The following is an 18,248-nucleotide window of genomic DNA, read 5'->3' on the forward strand; positions in this document are numbered from 1 at the left end:
GTCATTAATATAATTTGTTTTGGCACTGTTACATTTCCTAGTGCTACTCTGTGTAGTTTGCTGGGCACATCAATTTGTTTTCAGCTATTGTGAAATTGGATATCCTGGCTGTCATCCAAAGCACCCTCTCAATTTGCATATCTTTGTTATCATTTCAGGTTCTCAGAACATACTGTGGACTATCACACCATCTGCACCAAGATCCTCACATCCAAACACAAATTAAAAATGAAACTGTAAAATTTGCAAGGAAACAATACAGACCTTTTATCTCATTCTCCCTCTGTTCATTTTCAAAAGAGAAACTTGCTTGTAGCCAAGCATAGCAAAAAAGGCTTTTATTAATTGGACTGGCATCAAGCATGCATACATAAAATTGTTTATTTTTTCCCTATAAAGGGGTTGCCTGACATAAAAGGGTCTTTGAAGATGACATTCAGATTTTGACATTTGCATGATATTGTATAAATATCAGAGGTAGGAGACTTTTCTGACAAACCAGATGGGTCAAAAAAAGCTCTTCCAGACATAGATATTAGTCTTTTACTTAAAGGATATTAGCTTCTCCTCAAAGCTGTGAATTATTAGGCCGCAAAAACAAACATACTTTTCTGAAACCATGGCTTATTTAATTCTTTTCAATCCAAGTAACCTGGGCTTGGGGAAAATATAAAATAATGTCATTACTTTTGAGGGGGTTTTTGTAATTCAATTAAGATCACAGAATATAATTGAATCTTGTCTTTTGAGTGCCACAGAGATTAAATCTTATTGCTGAATTTACTGCTTCTTGATGGAGCTAATCTCAATTTTAAGCATGGACTCTGAATGTTTTTTGAAATACAGAAAGATATTTTAGATCTTAATTCATCAATATTGGAATTATGCAGAGAGATTCTTCGTTTTAGCTCCTTTCCTGGCTGAGGCTTGATAGGAGCCAGCAGCTTCAGTTTTTATGTGGGGTGGCAGAGGAGAAAGAAAAAAATCTGCAAACCTATAACAATTGTAGAGGCACTTAGCAGGAAGGTATGCTGACTGTGTACTTCAACAAAGATTTCAAATGAGGGAAGAGGGAACCTCCTCTTTTTGATCATGGGAAGGAATAGCACAAATCTGATTATATATGTTGACCCTTCTTTATCAACAAAGAATCAGCTACCATCAGCAAGTAGTGCACAGGAGCTAGTTGGTTTCATTGAGCAGGTTGGGAGAATGACCTGAGCACCTTTTCCAAGCTTGCTGCATTTGATGATATGTTGCCATGCTGCTCAAAACACTCCACAGTTTGAGCCTGTAGTGAAAGGAAATAAAAAAAAAAAGACGAAGATGGGAAGGGAGGTGGAAGGAAGGGGGAGAAAAGGAGGAATGGAAAAGAGGAAGAAAGGAACAACTTAAAACCCAGTTTCCACTTGACATCTTCAGAGGGTCATCATGACCATATATTCTTAAAATTCTTATATACAACAGATGATTGATAGTTGAAAAAAAATAAAAGCAGATTCTCAGAAACTCCTTTTCACTCATCATTCCACCATATACACAGATATAACTCTTCCTCTGCAGTGAATGAGTCATCTTCATTGACATGGTTCACCTGTGGCAAAAGAGGTCCACCCTTATGTATTTTACCTTGGAACATAATATTTGGTTGGTCTCAAGAACAAGTTAATCTGTTTTATCTGTGCCTTTTTCTTATCATTCCATCAATCTTTTATTACCCTAAACATATAGCTAGGGACTTCTTCCTTCTCTGACAGTTCCCCATGTCACCTTTAATTACATAAATCAGTAATGGCTTTCCGCTTCTGTACAATTCTAAATTGTTCACCTGTTCTAACCTTCCCCCAGTCTTCTGTACCTGTCTCCTTCAGCCACTGGCCTTAATCTCAGTTAAATATCAATTTTTACACATTCTTTTGTCTTCCAGACACCCTAAAAATACCAGGCATGATCCATAAAATTCTTCCCTTTCCACATTTCATTAGACATACAGCTCCACATTCATGATAGATTCCTGGACAGTACCTGTCTAAAATAAAGCTGTGTCTTAGTTCCTCTAGTGATCTATAATCAACATATCCTCTTGAGGCTTTCTTTCAGTCTGTTCACATTTTTGCAGTGAAACTCATTCTGGAATAGCTGGTTGCTTTCAGAAGAGTTAAATAACAAAGTAGTAATTAGTACACAGATAGATTAATCTGATCTATGACTAGGCTGGTGACAATTTGTACATTCACATGCTGTCCTGGGTTCAGCACTAGCAGTCATGTTTCTCCTTCTTGGTTGCTGGTGCAGTGCAGTGTTTTGACTTTCGGCTCGGGAACAGAGCTGATAACAAGGATGTTTTGGTTTGGCCAAGGACTTTGTGAGCCTCATGCTCTGCCAGGGAGGAGGGGAAGCCAGGAGGAAGCAGAGACAGGACACCTGACCCAAACTGACCAAAGAGGTATTCCATACCACAGCACGTCATGTCCAGGAGGCAACTGGGAGTTAGCCGGAAGGGCTGGGAGACTGCAGGGTTGGAGGAGGTATCGGTCAGAGCTTGGTCGGGCTGGGGGGGCGAGTTATCGGTCGGCTGGTGGTGAGATGATGTATTCTCTTCCCTTGTTATTTCCTTTATCATTATTATCACTGGTCGTAGCAGTAGTGATTTGTGTTATACCTTAGTTACTAAACTGTTCTTATCTCAACCCGTGGGAGTTGCATTCTTTTCGATTCTCCTCTCCGTCCCTCCGGGAGCAGGGGGAGGGCAAGAAAAGGGGGGGAAGTGAGCGAACGAATTACCTGACTGGGTTTAAACCACGACACATGCTATCACTAATAACGTGCAATAGCAGTAATGCGTACACAAGAGAATATGACTTCTCTTATGGAGTGCTTCATCCGCAGGTTCTCCTTGATCAGGTGGTCTGTAACAGATCCCCACAGTAATGTCTCTCATAGCTATATTACCTTTAACACTGACCCACAAACTCTCTGTGGACTGCTCACTTGTCCCCAGACAGAGTTCCATACATGAACATGAGCTGGCAGTGTGCGCTTGCAGCCCAGAAAGCCGACCGTATCCTGGGCTGCAAAAGGAGCGTGACCAGCAGGTCAAAGGAGGTGATCCTGCCCCTCTACTCTGCTCTCGTGAGACCTCACTTGGAGTATTGTGTGCAGTTCTGGTGTCCTCAACATAAAAAGGACATGGAACTGTTGGAACAAGTCCAGAGGAGGGCCACGAGGATGATCAAGGGACTGGAGCACCTCCCGTATGAAGAAAGGCTGAGGAAGTTGGGGCTGTTCAGCCTGGAGAAGAGAAGGCTACGTGAACACCTCATAGCAGCCTTCCAGTATCTGAAGGGGGCCTATAGGGATGCTGGGGATGGACTCTTCATTAGGGACTGTAGTGATAGGACAAGGGGTAACGGGTTAAAACTTAAACAGGGGAAGTTTAAGTTGGATATAAGGAGGAAATTCTTTCCTGTTAGGGTGGTGAGGCACTGGAATAGGTTGCCCAGGGAGGCTGTGAATGCTCCATCCCTGGCAGTGCTCAAGACCAGGTTGGACGAGGCCTTGGGTGATATGATTTAGCGTAAGGTGTCCCTGCCCAAGGCAGGGGTTTGGAACTAGATGATATTAAGGTCCTTTTCAACCCTAACTATTCTATGATTCTTATCAAATATAAAGCATCAAATAAGGGAATAGTAAGGACTTTCATTCCTAATGATGGTGAAACCCACTTGGATATTCAGCTACAGGGGCAAGGGGATGGGGATTGAGTATTTAGGCATTCCTTAGCATTGCCTGTTTCAGTCATTTAGAAAGTTCATGAAAGTGTTGCTGAGCTTCGAGTTAAGTCTATCATAAACCAGAAAAAGGTAGATTTTATGTGTGGCTGCTGCAACATTAGGATTTAAAGTGGTAGGTGGGAAAATACAATGGTTGTTTTTTTTCCCCAAATTGAATGCCTCAGATGCCTAGAGAAAAGATCAACTTCAATCAAGCTCTAGGTTGCCATTCACACTCTGATATTTGAAGTATTCACATTTAACTAGCCAGTGGCACACAGAGAAAAGCAGTAGGCAGCAATGTTTACCCCCAGTCTCAATGAAATGCTACTCATTTATACTTCACTTGGTTGGTGGATGTTCTGCACAAACCTAAAGCAAGGCTTAAGTCTGAGTGCCTGAGCCCATGGGAAGACTAAGCACTGCACCACCACACCCTGTGAACAGAAAGTTCACTGTCACTCAATACATCTGAAGCACTCTGTAATAATGGCCTGTCCTAATGAAAACATGAAACTGGTTGGCGTCAGCTCGTATTATTCGTAAATTCGTTAAGTACCAGTTGTGCAAGTTAAAACAGCCTGGCATTAATTGAAGCACTGCAGAACACTGTTTCAATGCACTTTTAGGTGTTTCATTCCTGATTAGAATTCTTTATTGGTGCTGCCTGTTTTCACTTCCTCACCTCCTTCTCTGAAAATACACTTGGTCTTTGATTGTGCCCTGCTACTCTAAATAAACAGATCTCGATTAAAAGGAGGTCAAACCACATATACTGGACAAATGCCAGTTCAGGAAATTACATTCTGCTTACCTAAATAATCCTTACCATTTCAGCTGTGGGGGGAAAAGAAAAAAAAAAATCCAACCAAAATGTGTTCTTCACTTTTGGTCAAGAGCTATAATATAGAAGCAGTATAGATAGTCACAACTAAGCAAACTGGCTCAAAAATTGAATCTCATTTATCGGTACTAATAACAACCTGCTTGTGAATTGTTGTCAGAAAGAACTACAGTATACAACACACAAACGTAAACCCCAAAAGTTTTCAAAAGGTTTTTTGTTACAATTTATTCACTCAGGATTAAGCCATACACTTTATAACCCCCTCAGCCTAAGAAATTCTAAAAAGTGAGATTTATTCCATCCACTTGATATGAAGAATTTCATAATTCAACATCAAATAGGGACTTGAAGTCTGAGATTAAAATGCAACAAATGTCACAGGATATGATGTCAGCACACATACTCAGACTGAGAAATACTTTCCCTTACATGCATTTTTCTGACTGTTTCTGAAGACATTTCTAGACCATCCATTGTAAGTTGAAGGTCGTTTGTCCTAGGTTTATTACAGCAACCTTTTGCCATGCAAGGAACAATTTGCTTAGATTTGGCCTAGCTTGTGAGTTACTAATAATTATATCCTGAATAATGTTTGGTTACTAGAGCTTATATGTGATAAAGCTCTTGAATGTCTTTGCATGTTTTCCTGCTAGTAATGAGGACTGTCTGGATAGGACTGAAACTGAACAGGGATATAGGTCATACTCTGATCACCATTAAAATATTCTCTATTTTCCCCATAATATTACTTCATCTAAGGGAGTGTGCTATGGTCTGGGAACAGGGAGATCATTAGTTTTAGATTTACTTCTACTTAAGTACTGGCATTGCAGATTAAGTAAATTTTAAAGTAATGATTAAGTAATAATCTCTCTTATAAACTCTGGTTTCTGTTGCATTGGGAAATTATGCACTATGAATAGAGCGAAGCTTCAAGTACAATAACCCAAAATCTGAGACAACTGTGACTATCTTTCAAAAAGGAGTTGCAAATATTACAAGTATTTAGAACTTTTATCCACAAAGGGGAACCACTCATTATTTCATGATCTTCTTTATGAAAATCTACTAATATCATAGATGTTATTTACTGTTAATAGTTCATGTATTGAGAGGCTTGAACATGTTCTGAAACTTCTTAAAAACCATTTCATACACAACAGCATTTTTCTCTTAAAAAAATCCCCAAATTGCAATATAGGTCCTTATTCCCAGCTCCCCTTTACTATGTCTTTTCAGACAAATCTGATGGCAGAATCTGATTCACAGCTGTAACTTCTCCAAGGAAAAGTTTTCCCTCCAAATATTGCATGCCATAAACTTTATCCTATTAGTATTAAAGACAAATTTTAGCTGTTTACAATAGTGAGGGACTGGTCTATAAGTCTGTAAAGTGGCATGCACACCTATGGTGCTATATAAGTACATAAATAATAATTGTAATTAATGTGTCTCAGCTTCCTGATCTGGAAAGGATTAATTAGCTGAGGAGGATTAATTAGATATTGTTAGCACAGTACTTTGAAGATGTAAAGTGCTATATATAAGTGCTAAGTACTACATCGTGATTTTCATGTTCTTTGTGCTATACTTAGCATCTTACAAGTTCTAAGATTTCATTTGCTGGAATATTTGTGAAACTGGATATGTCTGTCTTAGAGACTCTGAGTCCACACAGTTATGTTTGCATATAGTTTAACATTAAAGCCTTATGTAAACAGACCTGCTTCAGTTCATAATTGTTGAAACCACCAGGGTCACGTTGGCAACTAAATACTTTATAGGCTTCATGGTTGCGGACATCTGGTGTACAGTTTTACACAAATAAATACTACTTTGATGAAACTTGAACTTATGCAAACTAAATAAAATGGTGCTAAAGAGAATTCCCAAAGGGAGGAAAGAGTAGGTTTGTGTTGCAGGAGGTTTCAGAGACTCCCAGGTGTTGTCCCAGTAAGTATTAGATCACATTTTCCAGTCACCTTAATAAAATGACCATTTTATTTTATTTGCATAACATTTGCTACATCAAAATATATGACAAGAAAGTTAATACACAAATGAAGAGAGATCTGAAACTCTAGAAGTAAAAGTAGGAAGTTTGGCTAAAGGTTCTGTAAAATATGAATTGGTTTTTACAGCATGCTGTGAAGCAAGGTGACTCAATTTAGTCTTGTTTTACAAATTGAAGTCATTATATGACTTCATATTTACTTAAGTAAAATCAGATCAGATATGCAACTGTAAAACTGCTAAATGCTTCTACAGTTGGATACATTGCTGCAAAGCAACACAGTCACCACTCCCCAAAAGGGTGTACCGGAGCAAGAGAGGACAGAAATCATTTCCACAAGATAAGTCCTGCATCTGCAACGCAATCTGGAAACTCACTACGTTTCATTTATCCTGCTACTTATGTTGATGTGGAAAGACAACCTGGGAAAGAACTGCTGAATGATTCACTAAGCCAGTGGGAAACAATCATGTCAAACTAATTGCAACAGACCTTGGTACCATTGAAACAGCATGGAGTAAGATAGAACTCTATTCATGGTGTGCAGATCCCACCAGTGAATGTTAAAGGTGGAAAATAACATTTTACTTCCATTTGGCAACCTAAAAATGCCATGCAGCAATTAATGAAGATCTTGAATCAAGGCTATTAACACCCGATATTAAAGCTTGAGTAAAACATTGTAAGGCATAAGCATAATGAGGTGTCTGGTGTCAAATAGCTATCAAGAAACTCTTTGTGACCAATATGACAATGTCTCCCGAAGGCAATCCATCCTGTATTAAAACAGGTAAGAAGATTCTCCAAGGCACTTGCCACTCTCCACTGGCTGAAGATGTCCAGGGTAAATAGCCAGAGCAGATGATTGTATTTTACACAGGTGAAGTTATGCAGGTGAGCTTTACACAAATATAAAACCCCTTGGTGTTGGTGGCATAAGTGATAGACTTCTTTTAGGGGAATTGCAGTGAAACAAGTAATTTTTAAAACTTCCCATCTCTTGCCCATGCAGGTTGCTGACATTTGGTGTACACAAACTTTACTGTAACTACTGATTACCTTAGCTGGGTAAAGAGCACTTAGTTCCTTCAGTTAGTACAATATGATTTTCTTGTCTTCTTACATGGCCACTGCCTCGGCTCCAGCTATATCACCTCATGAATAGATTAGCTGCTTCTATCACTAAGCCAGAAAGAAGTGTGACTATACTCATAAAACATTTCAGCCAGGGTCTGTGGTTGTCTGCATAAAATGGTGAAATATAACAATGTAAAATGAGCCTAAATATGCAAAATGTGGGTCTAGTAGTCACTCACTTTCTAACTAGTGTAATTCCTCTTATTTCTTAATTTATTGTTGTAAATATGCCCCTCAGGAACTGAAAAGGGCTCGTGAAAAGGATGAAAGAGCAACTAATCAAAATGTCCAACTCAAAAGTTAGAACTCAATTGCAGTTGCTAAAAGAAAGTTACTCCTTCTCTTTCTTGCTCTGTTAGACACTGAGAGTATTTAGATTGCCTTTCCTGATAGCTAAAAAAATAAAATCTGTAGACTTCTCAGTGCTGTTCCCTGTTTTCATGGAATAAGAACACCAACACAGCTGTGGTTTGCCTAGTAGGAATTAGGTTACATCTTTTTTCATTAAGGATCTGGGAACAGGGAATTGAATTCTCTGGTGTCTGATAATGTATGCCTGATCAATGTATTTTTCTGTGGGCAAGAGTTACTCACAGTAACTGTATATTTTTTTCTGTGGTCATTAAGTGAGCTCAAATTCCATGTAATCTGATGATGTGTAAGGTAACATTCTCACACCCCTTCTAGGAGCTCATTGTATGTCACTAGCTTTGGCATACAATGGAAAGTTTGGGGATACATGATGAGTGCTTGTATCATAACAACCAAAAGGTCTTGCTTTAGAAAAAGGATAATTGAGAACTTTTCTCAGAAGAATAAGTTAACAGTTCTTTCCTCTGGTTTGTATTTGACAGTGTTCATCACAAATTTCACTGAATAATAGAATGCTTAGCGTTAGAAAGAACCTTAAAGTCATCTAGTTCCAACCCACCTGCCACATATGGACATATCACACTAGACCGTGTCGCCCAAGGCTCTGTCCTGCCTGGCCTTGAGCACTGCCAGGGATGGAGCATTCACAACTTCTTTGGGCAACACATTCCAGTGCCTCACCACCCTCACAGTAAGGAAGTTCTTCCTTATATCTAATCTAAACTTCCCCTGTTGAACTTTTAACCCTTTACCCCTTGTCCTGTCACTACAGTCTCTAATGAAGAGTCCCTCCCCAGCATCCCTATAGGCCCCCTTCAGATACTGGAAGGCTGCTATGAGGTCTCCATGCAGCCTTCTCTTCTCCAGGCTCAACAGCCCCAACTTCCTCAGCCTGTCTTCATACGGGAGGTGCTCCAGTCCCCTGATCAACCTCGTGGCCCTCCTCTGGACTTTTTCTTCTTATGTTGAGGGCACCAGAACTGCACACAGTGCTCCAAGTGACGTTTCACAAAAGTAGAGTAGAGGGGCAGGATCACCTCCTTTCACCTGCTGGTCACACTGCTTTTGATGCAGCCCAAGATATGACTGGCTTTCTGGGCCGCAAGCGCACACTAAAGCCTGCTCATGTGGTTTCTCAACAACCAACATGCCCAAGTTCCTCTCCGTAGGGCTGCTCTGAATCTCTTCTCTGCCCAACCTGTAGCTGTGCCTGGGATTGCTCTGACCCAGGTGTAGGACCTGGGGTTTCTATATTTCTTTTCATATTTCTCTGTCCCTCCCATGGATACCAGCCTTCTCAGAGGACCTTGCTGTTGTGGTTGTCAGCCTTGTCGCCCATCTCTTGTTGATGTTATCAGCTTGCCAAGCAATGAAGGACACCAATGCCAGCACTCTCGAGAAGTTCAGCCTGAAGGTAAACTGCATTAAATAACAAATAATAAATTATAAATCATGAACTACTACTGCAGGTTTTAAATTTTCTTAATTGCGAAACATCCATTTAAATAATTACCTTCTTACAAACATGATTTTATCATATCTGTTATCTCCACAGTTATTTCAGTGTTTGGTAATTTGTTTTTATTTTACTTTGGATAATTTCTGGACCTCAGTTTGTCAACAGAGCAGTATTGCAAATATCACCTCCCCAGTTTAGCCTAGCAGCTTTTCCTTGTGCTCTTTCTGGAACTTTTTGGTTTCCACCTCGATTTCTTTGTTTTTGATATTTCATAGTCCTTCTAAGTGCTCATGCATGATCATCCCTCATAAAGCTGTGTTGACATGCTCTTTGCTTTGAAACATCAGTAAGTTAATTAGGGTGATGGAAACACTGTTTAGCCTGGTCTCAGTGTGACACACTTAGGTTTTAAAGAGTCATGTGGAAATTAGCTTTCATATGATCATTGAGATTTATTTTGAGTTTTCCCCCTTGACTGATGTATATGTGGGTGGCAGTATAGCTCATACTAACTTCTCAGGAAGAAGAGTTTTAGGTGCACAGAGCTTATTCATGTCCTTGTATTAAAGGAAGAAGCACAGGACTCTAAAAGACAGGGAAAAGTCCTCTTCCTACATGGGTATGCCACCGCATCCTTCACATAGTCCATCTCATGGTAAAGTCTTGATTGATTTCTAGTTAGTAATTATAATAACAATAATTATCTAATTGGTAAGACCATCACCTTACTCTCTTTAAATATTTGCATAGCTTTTAAGTCCCTATGTGGGCTGAATTTAAAAATCAGTCATGAAATATGCAAAATTCACAGGACATTTTCTTCAGGATGTCTTGAAATTAATTGTGAAGCTGTAAAACTCCATCCTCAAACAAACACATAGAAACAATAAAATCCAGCCTTCATTGAAACAGTGCTTGACATTTTTCTGTCAGCATATCTTAAATCTCTGGACCAACTGCTCACCTGAGGAGAAGGTCAAAGTGAATACCTCTCTGGCATGGGAGAGAGTAGCCACTTAACCAGTGTCAGCTTGTAACAAAATTTAGCTTTTGCAGTGAAGGCGGAAAATATCTTTCATCATCTCAGACCAGATACTCATCCAGTTCCTTCCTGCAAACAATGGGTACCATGCTTTAGTCATATTTTCAACTTGATTTACAATCAGTTTTGAACCCATGACAGTTATCAACCAAATTTGAGAAATAGGTAGAATCTAATGTCACAAATGTCACAGAGAGCTGAACAGAAAGAGAAGACCTTCTAAATACTATAATGAAAGAATAGACTTCAGCATGAACTCAAGCTTTATGAAAATGAAAGATTCTTTATAAGAGAAGGGCATTTTTAATGTCCTGTCAAGAACATCTTGCCTGCAAAAGCACAAGGCACAGTTTTGTGGGAAAACAGGTTTTCTTTATACCACAATGTGTGAAATAGCTTTTATTCCTTCCTTTTCAGCAGCTGGTCACAATAAATGTAACCAGCTCACCCAATTCTGGGAAAGGCAAATACTAATACCTGCTTTAAGGGAAACATATATGGAAGCAGAGAGATGATGTTATGTAACAGGGACATGAAAAAAAATCTCCTGAACACTAGATCATGACTGAGATGATCTCCAGGTATTGGGCCAGGTATTTTTATTGGTAGTGCTAAAAAAGTCAGATTACTACAGATATTCTGCCCTAGATGTCATTTCCCTCTTCTTTCCCGTCAGCACAACATCAGCAACTGGGTTGGGAAGTTGCTTTTCCTTCTGTATTGAGAAACTGAAGAATTGGGACATTAGTCACTGGTATCCAAAGACCCCTCAAACCCACTCATCTCCTTTCTGTACCTGTAGGCCCAAAATCATTTCCAAAATCTACCTTACTGACAGTGAGATAATTGAATTTACAAAGTATATGATAGTGGGTGAACAATGCTATGACATTATTGCAAGCCAACATCCACCTACAGTTATATGAACCCTTAAGGTGGGATTTATCCCCTTCAGTTAGGCCAGGCCCTAAAACACATGCTCTGAAGTAATCACCTCTACTGTCTCTAACATCAGTGTAAAGTGACAAACACTTTCAAAAGGTGATTCAGTCTCATCATCTTAGGAAGAGATCTATCATACTATCTTGGAGGTTTCTTCCTCCTCTCACTGCGTAGAAAAAACCTATCAGACTGCCTTATCTGGACACCTAAATCTTTTGTTGATGAAATGTGCAGTGTGTCTAATTAAATCAACAATATTTTTGCCATTTTCTGCAGTTCCACAAGCAGAAACAATTCTGTATTAAGTATTCCAGTCCCTAGAAAACAAAATGAGTTAGGGAGCTTTCTCTGGAGATAACCTCTACTTGTGACCCATCAGAAGAATAGTCTGAATTTCCCAGTCTGAGCTTCCCAAAAGGCTATGGAGAAGGTGCAGAAATAGAGTTATTCCATATTTACAATGCAAAAAGTAAAAATCCAATGCCTCCCCTTTGTTAAGTATTGAAAACATTCTCATGTTTTTGTCAGTTCTAATAACACAAAGTTTTCCCAAACACAAATGTTTCCCCCCAAAAATAATAAGGTCTCAAGAGATAACAAAAGAATATACTACTCCTCGTTTTATTTTACCATGTAGGTTCCAGAATGAGTGTATGAATTTCACGTGGTTTCCTGTACAATAAAATACTTTGTATGACCATATCCCCTTAAGATTTAGGACCCTATCTCAATTTGTTAAATTGCCCAGGAAGGTGATGCCACATATGGAGACTTTAATTCATTCTATAATGAAGAAAGGGAACTAGTGTATTTAATTTTTTGGATCATATTTTAGTGAGAGCAACAAGGTTTCTATTGACCCAGCAGATTCTTGTCATATCTAATTTACTGATCCAGAGTTTTGTAAAAGCAAACATATATAAATGTATAAGCTTCATCTATAATTGGGAAGCATAGATAAAAATAATTTGACATTGAAATTTACACTTAAGAAGTAGTGCACTTCATTGCAATCAATTTTTCATTATGTTGTTGAGATCAATAGCTACAAATAAGATATAAAACCTGTATTATTGATGTGGCACATGTCAGTATAAAATGTGCAATTTTCTATAGCATTTTAGTGTAGGAAAATTGTATTATACCATTTCCAACATTATACATATTGGTCTATAGAGAATGCTTATTAAAATCAATGTACAGTGAACTACACTCAGGGATATTTTACAAAATAAAGAAAGGTCAGAGAATTTATGAAGGTTTAAAAAAAAAGAGAAAATCACCTTGGTGTGTAAGTATTGTTCTAAATTCCCCTTTGGTAAGGGGACCGTCCAATTCATAGGATTAAGAAAGGAATATATGGTTTGATGTCTTGGCTAGAGTGCCAACCTAGACTAAGCTGCTGGTGATTCAGGCTCTACTTGAAGGCGATGCTTTTGCCTGAAGGCAATGACTCAGATCAGAAGAATCAAGAACTGCCACCTCTGAATACTGAGATGCATTGGTGGAAAGGTACAGCAGTATGTCCACCTATCTCAGACTGCAGCCTTCTTATTGCTCTTGGTCTAAGATACAGCTCTTGAAAAAAGCCCAGAGCTACAATGCTAAAATGCAGGCTAAAGGAGAATGCTGACTTGCTTACTCAGCTCAGAACAGGTCACTGTTGGGGAACAACCCACGTGAAATCAGAATCAAGGACAGAACATATACTGCCTATATCTCTCTTTAATCCAAACTTTATCCCAGCTAGCACATTCTACTGCTTTCCCGATTCAAATTGTTATTGCAGTAACTGATGTCTTCCCATCACAAAATAGCTCTGGAAAGAAATGGAACTGGTAGTATCAAATAATTTTGTTTGTTTGTTTGTTTGTTTTTTGTCAGAGAATAGTAAAACAATTTGAAAAGAGAAATGGTTTAACTTCTGAAAAGAGACTGGTGGACCTTTTCAAGTAAGACAGCTATGGAAGAAGTGCTGAGAGATTTGAAATTACTGGTAGAGGAACCATAGAGGTTTTGAAAGTAAGATGTAGGAAGAATAACAAAATATATGGAGGAGCACCTGAGCTCAAATAAAATTATGAAGAATAATGTCTGTGAAAGAAAATCATGTAAAGAACACAAACTTTTACACATACCTAGTTTCCAGTGAAAATTTCTTTAGGATTAAAATTATTTGGAGAAGCACTTCGGTTCAGCTTTCTTATTTCTTTTCTCTCTTTCGCTCTCTTTCCGACTTCTCAGACACATTCCAGAGTACATAACAAATATTATGTTCAACAATTAATGAACAGCTTTAGCATTCACTGAATCAACAAATTTAGTAGTAAATAACTAGACTGCTTCTTTCTGGCAGTTCACCATGTCATAACCATAATTGTGTTGACTTAACCGACATAATACTTGATGACATTGTAAATACAGTTTTGTTTCCTTTTCTAATAGACTCCTTTCTAAAGACATTTGAAAGAAAGATACTACAAAAAATAGAGCAATTCTGCTGAGAATGAATCATTATTTTGGACCTCACTCATTTCTCAAAAATATTCCTCGAGACAAGGTAACTTGACCACAAAATGTGTGGGTTCAATGTATGGAGATGAAAAATTTATGAAGTGGTTATACATACATATATTTCCTTCCAATTCTAGTATCTCATATCTGATACTAAAAACCTCTCATTTTCAATTCACTTTCAATAAACAGATAAGACTAATTCTTCAGGTGATCAGTGCGAACTGCTCTGTGCTGCTATCAAAATTGAGTATTACATGTCCTGTGAACCTTGGAGTTCATTATTTCTGTAGAATCAACTATGTGTCCTTGTGAAATTCAGATGTAAAATGAGGCTAACCTGTTCAATGACAACACATGCTAAAAAGGAGACCTCAGTCCAACATGAGCAGCAGTTTGGCCCCAGTTTAGGCTTAGAGAAAATTCTGAAGGAGCTGGCTCTCAACATGAGGCTCTATTTATTATTAAAATTGCCACAAACATTTTTAGATGTGTTGACCGATTTAGACAAACTGCTTAAATATTTGTCAGACATTACAGAACCATCATTATCATAACAGTGGTAAATAGCATCATTTTAATGCACTTGAAAATGTTGCCTTGTACATTGATTGAGGAACTAACAAGAACATTTGAAACAAAGCAAAGATCGACATCACAGCAATTTTCATTAAAAGTGAGATTATTTGTTTAGATGTGCCACTGTGAATGTTAAAAGGCAGCTCAGAACAATTGAACATAAACTTTACTATCATTGTGCAGCAGCTTTACCTGATAAAGTGCTAGGATTTTTAAATGCTCAGCCTACACACAACATGAGAACTGAATGCTCAACTAACTCTTATCCTTCCAATCCCTCCTGCTTTCAAGGCTCATTTACAGTCTTCTCCTTCTTCCAGGATACAACCTTCCCTCTACCGTTTTCATTTCATTTCTCCTTTTAAATTTCTTTATTGTCTTCTATCACATCTTTTTTTTTCCCAAGATTTTGAATCTTGTGTTCTTTTTCCAAAATCTTTTGCTTCTAACCTTTTTGCACAATTTCTTTCTCTTATTTTTTGCTTCTCAGCCATCTCTTGGTAGTTCACAGTGCTTGTTCTCAACATAAGAACTCCAAACCTAGAAAAGCAAGGGACTTTAAATGCATGATTAAGGTGGGGGTGGCATCAGCATAGTTTTCAAGGTTAAAAAAGCATGGATGAAAATTGTGGGACCACTGTAGCCAATGGGAAATATGCCACTTTCCAATAAGACCATAATTTCACTTGGTATGATAATCAGTTTGACTTAAGTCAAGATCCTCGCAATGTAGACCACAACTAATCATTTTCTGTTACACCAGATGCTAAACTTTGTCTATCTGAATATCTCAACACAGTCAGACTTATAGCAATATAGTTTAACCTCAGATCCACCTCTTACACCTATCAGGATGCTTTCTTAATGACCTCTGACACAAGGGATAAGGTGAAAACTGTTCCAAGTAACAGTTAATCAGATCAGTGTTTCATTATTTAAGTCAGCATAAGAGGTGAACTTTTATATTTAGCCAGATATTCTTTACACATTGTTTTCTCTTTTAAGGTAATTGGATCTCAAGATTTCTGGATTTGCTTAAAAGTGTTCTGAGAATTTTTCTCTGCCTTTATAAACTTAAGTTGTTAATTAAGAGATGACCTTACCATCAGTACTCAAATGCATGAAGTATGAAGTGCCATGGAAAAGCTTATAAATAAATAATATTTTGTTTCATTTTTAGTTCTAGAAAGCTCCTCATATTTTAATGATTCCACTAAATTATACAAAATATTAATATTGAGCTTAGCTACAAATCCAAAACGCTCATTTTCTATACAGCCACTTTTTCAGCTCATTTCTCTTTTGTTAGCACAAAATATTTTAAAAAGTTCTTTGCTGCAGCCAAAATTAAAAGCTATTTTGCAATTTTTTCTTTAAGGGATTACAAAAAACTTTTCTTTCAAAGGCAGGACGAAAGGGAAGCAGAGATGCTAGATAGGAAGACCAACATATATGTAGGCTTATGCAAAAATTTCTTCATACTTGCTGAATCTTTTCCTTTCCTCAGAGTCAATATCTTCTGTCATAGTTGTGACAAACCTATGAACCATTGCAGATGACACAAAATTTAATTTTTCAGTACGTGTATTTACTGAAAAGCTTCTACTAGGTTTGTCCACCAATGGAAGCAAGTAGTTATGACTATGTTTATAATATATCACACCACCTGGATGATATGATTGAAAATTCTAGTACCCATAGAATATCACATGTATTTTTCACTAAATTGCTATTCACAAGGTTTAACAAGTAAGAATTTCCTCCATGAAATGGATGTATCCTCTTATGTGGAAAACTTCTAAACATACTTTTTCACAAAGAATGCTTTCTGTTGTAGTCAAAAGAAAGAATTATTCTTTCTTTTTGGTTATGTTAGAAAATAGTGGACTGATAATACAAAGTGACATTCAAATATAAGAAATAAAATTGAAGGTGTTTACAGTAGAGTCAAGTTCCATTAAAATGTGTATTTCACTCTTATAGAGGAAAACTAGCAAATACAGAGTGGAATGTTTGATTCAACTGCAGATCACAGAGTCTTTAAAATGTTATGTGTTAAAACCACATTTTTTAAATGTCTATGGCTTATTTTCCTTTGCCAGTTTGACATGATTAGCTATAATGCATTTGCAGATTGCCACTGAATGACAGAAATCTGCTGACCCTTGGGGTAAACAGAACAGACATTATTCTAAGATGTAATGATCCAAACCATAACTGGTTTATTTCATGATTTCTACTACAGCAGACTCTGTGTATTTCATTCCTTCTCAACACACTAAAATTGTACCTGTTTAATTATATTGTTATAGAATTGGATGTCATTTCACTGGTTAAAACTCTACTACACTTAATATGGGGTCTGTGTGAGACATTCAGAGCCCTTGCAAGCCAGACTGACAAATGTTCTGGACCTGATCAGAGGATAGCCAGGCTCAGGAGCTGCATCAGTTTTACTGCAATAGCTTTTAATCAATATAAGCCTAATGTTAACATTTTTATAAGCAGGCAAAATATAAATAAAGATATATGTTACTCCTCCCTTCCTATTCTTCTGTCTTATATGGGTATGCTACAGGCTGACCAAAAAGCACATCTGCAGGCACAAAAAGGTCAGTTCCCCGCTCATGCCCTGTTTCATGACTTTGAAAGTATTACTGTTCATTTCCCCCAAAACAAGGGGAACCTGTTTACTCCTTGCACTTAATTCTGATATTTACTTCATTGAAGTAAAAAAAAAGAGTACTACCATTAAAGCAACTGGATTTCAGTTAAAAGCAATATTACTTCAAATCTTCAAAGCTATGCTTACCCCTTCATGACAGAAGTTGAAAGAAAGGTCCAATTCTATCATTACTCCTTTCTGATTGCCAGAAACTGGTTCAAGTATCAAATGCAAGAGTGGGGTTATTTGAATACATGGCCATTAATGGATCCTGGTATTGGAATACTGTACTTCTCTTGGGTTTGTACACCACTCAGTCAGTCAAACTAGATATTGCTGTTTCTTTGAGCATTATGTCTGGAGAGATACAGCCCTTTTCAAGACTGTAAGGTAATCCAGACTGAAGAATCTGTGCCATGATGCTAAGAAGGGGAGATTCATGCAGATGCCTCGCAACTACAAAGCCATCCTACTACACTGGATAAAATGTAACTTCAGTGGTAATGCAAGCTGAAAGTAGGCATTCTGTTCAGCAGAAAAGAGGCATGGGCAAAAGCTTTATATGTCTGGATTTTTGCTCTGTAGTCATCAAGCATATCTTAAGAGTGTTTCCAAAGTTCAATTTTACTAGTGACCAAGCGCTGTTTTCGTTTACACCAGTGTAAATGTGAGTACTTTGGTGGTCTCAGCTGTGTAACTTAAGAATCAGTGTTGCAATAAAGGGGGTCAGCACTTACCAGAATGGAGCCACTTCTCCCACCATTTCAGCAGCAACTGATTTAAAATCACTGGAGTTGTACCAGTTTAAAGCGCACGGAAGGAAAAGCATAATCAGCCCCTTATTGCTCATAATGATTTTCAAATTCATTCCTAAACTTTGTGTAGGGTCTCTCAATGCCAGTAT

At 37.9% G+C, this 18,248-nt stretch overlaps 1 long non-coding RNA gene across 2 annotated transcripts in view; it reads right to left on the reverse strand.

Annotated features, from left to right (window-relative positions):
* Window positions 1-323: 323 nt before the first annotated feature.
* The window catches only part of LOC134157693 (uncharacterized), a 39,986-nt gene continuing 22,061 nt past the window's right edge, over window positions 324-18,248 (reverse strand). For both annotated transcript variants that reach the window (XR_009962423.1, XR_009962422.1), the window contains exon 3: window positions 324-1,291. This is a non-coding gene — a long non-coding RNA (uncharacterized LOC134157693). The remainder of the gene's footprint in view (window positions 1,292-18,248) is intronic.

This window comes from Pezoporus occidentalis, unplaced genomic scaffold, assembly GCF_034315485.1.
Source record: "Pezoporus occidentalis ecotype Australia unplaced genomic scaffold, CSIRO_AGI_Poc_V1 ctg99, whole genome shotgun sequence".
NCBI classification, from domain to species: Eukaryota; Metazoa; Chordata; class Aves; order Psittaciformes; family Psittacidae; genus Pezoporus; species Pezoporus occidentalis.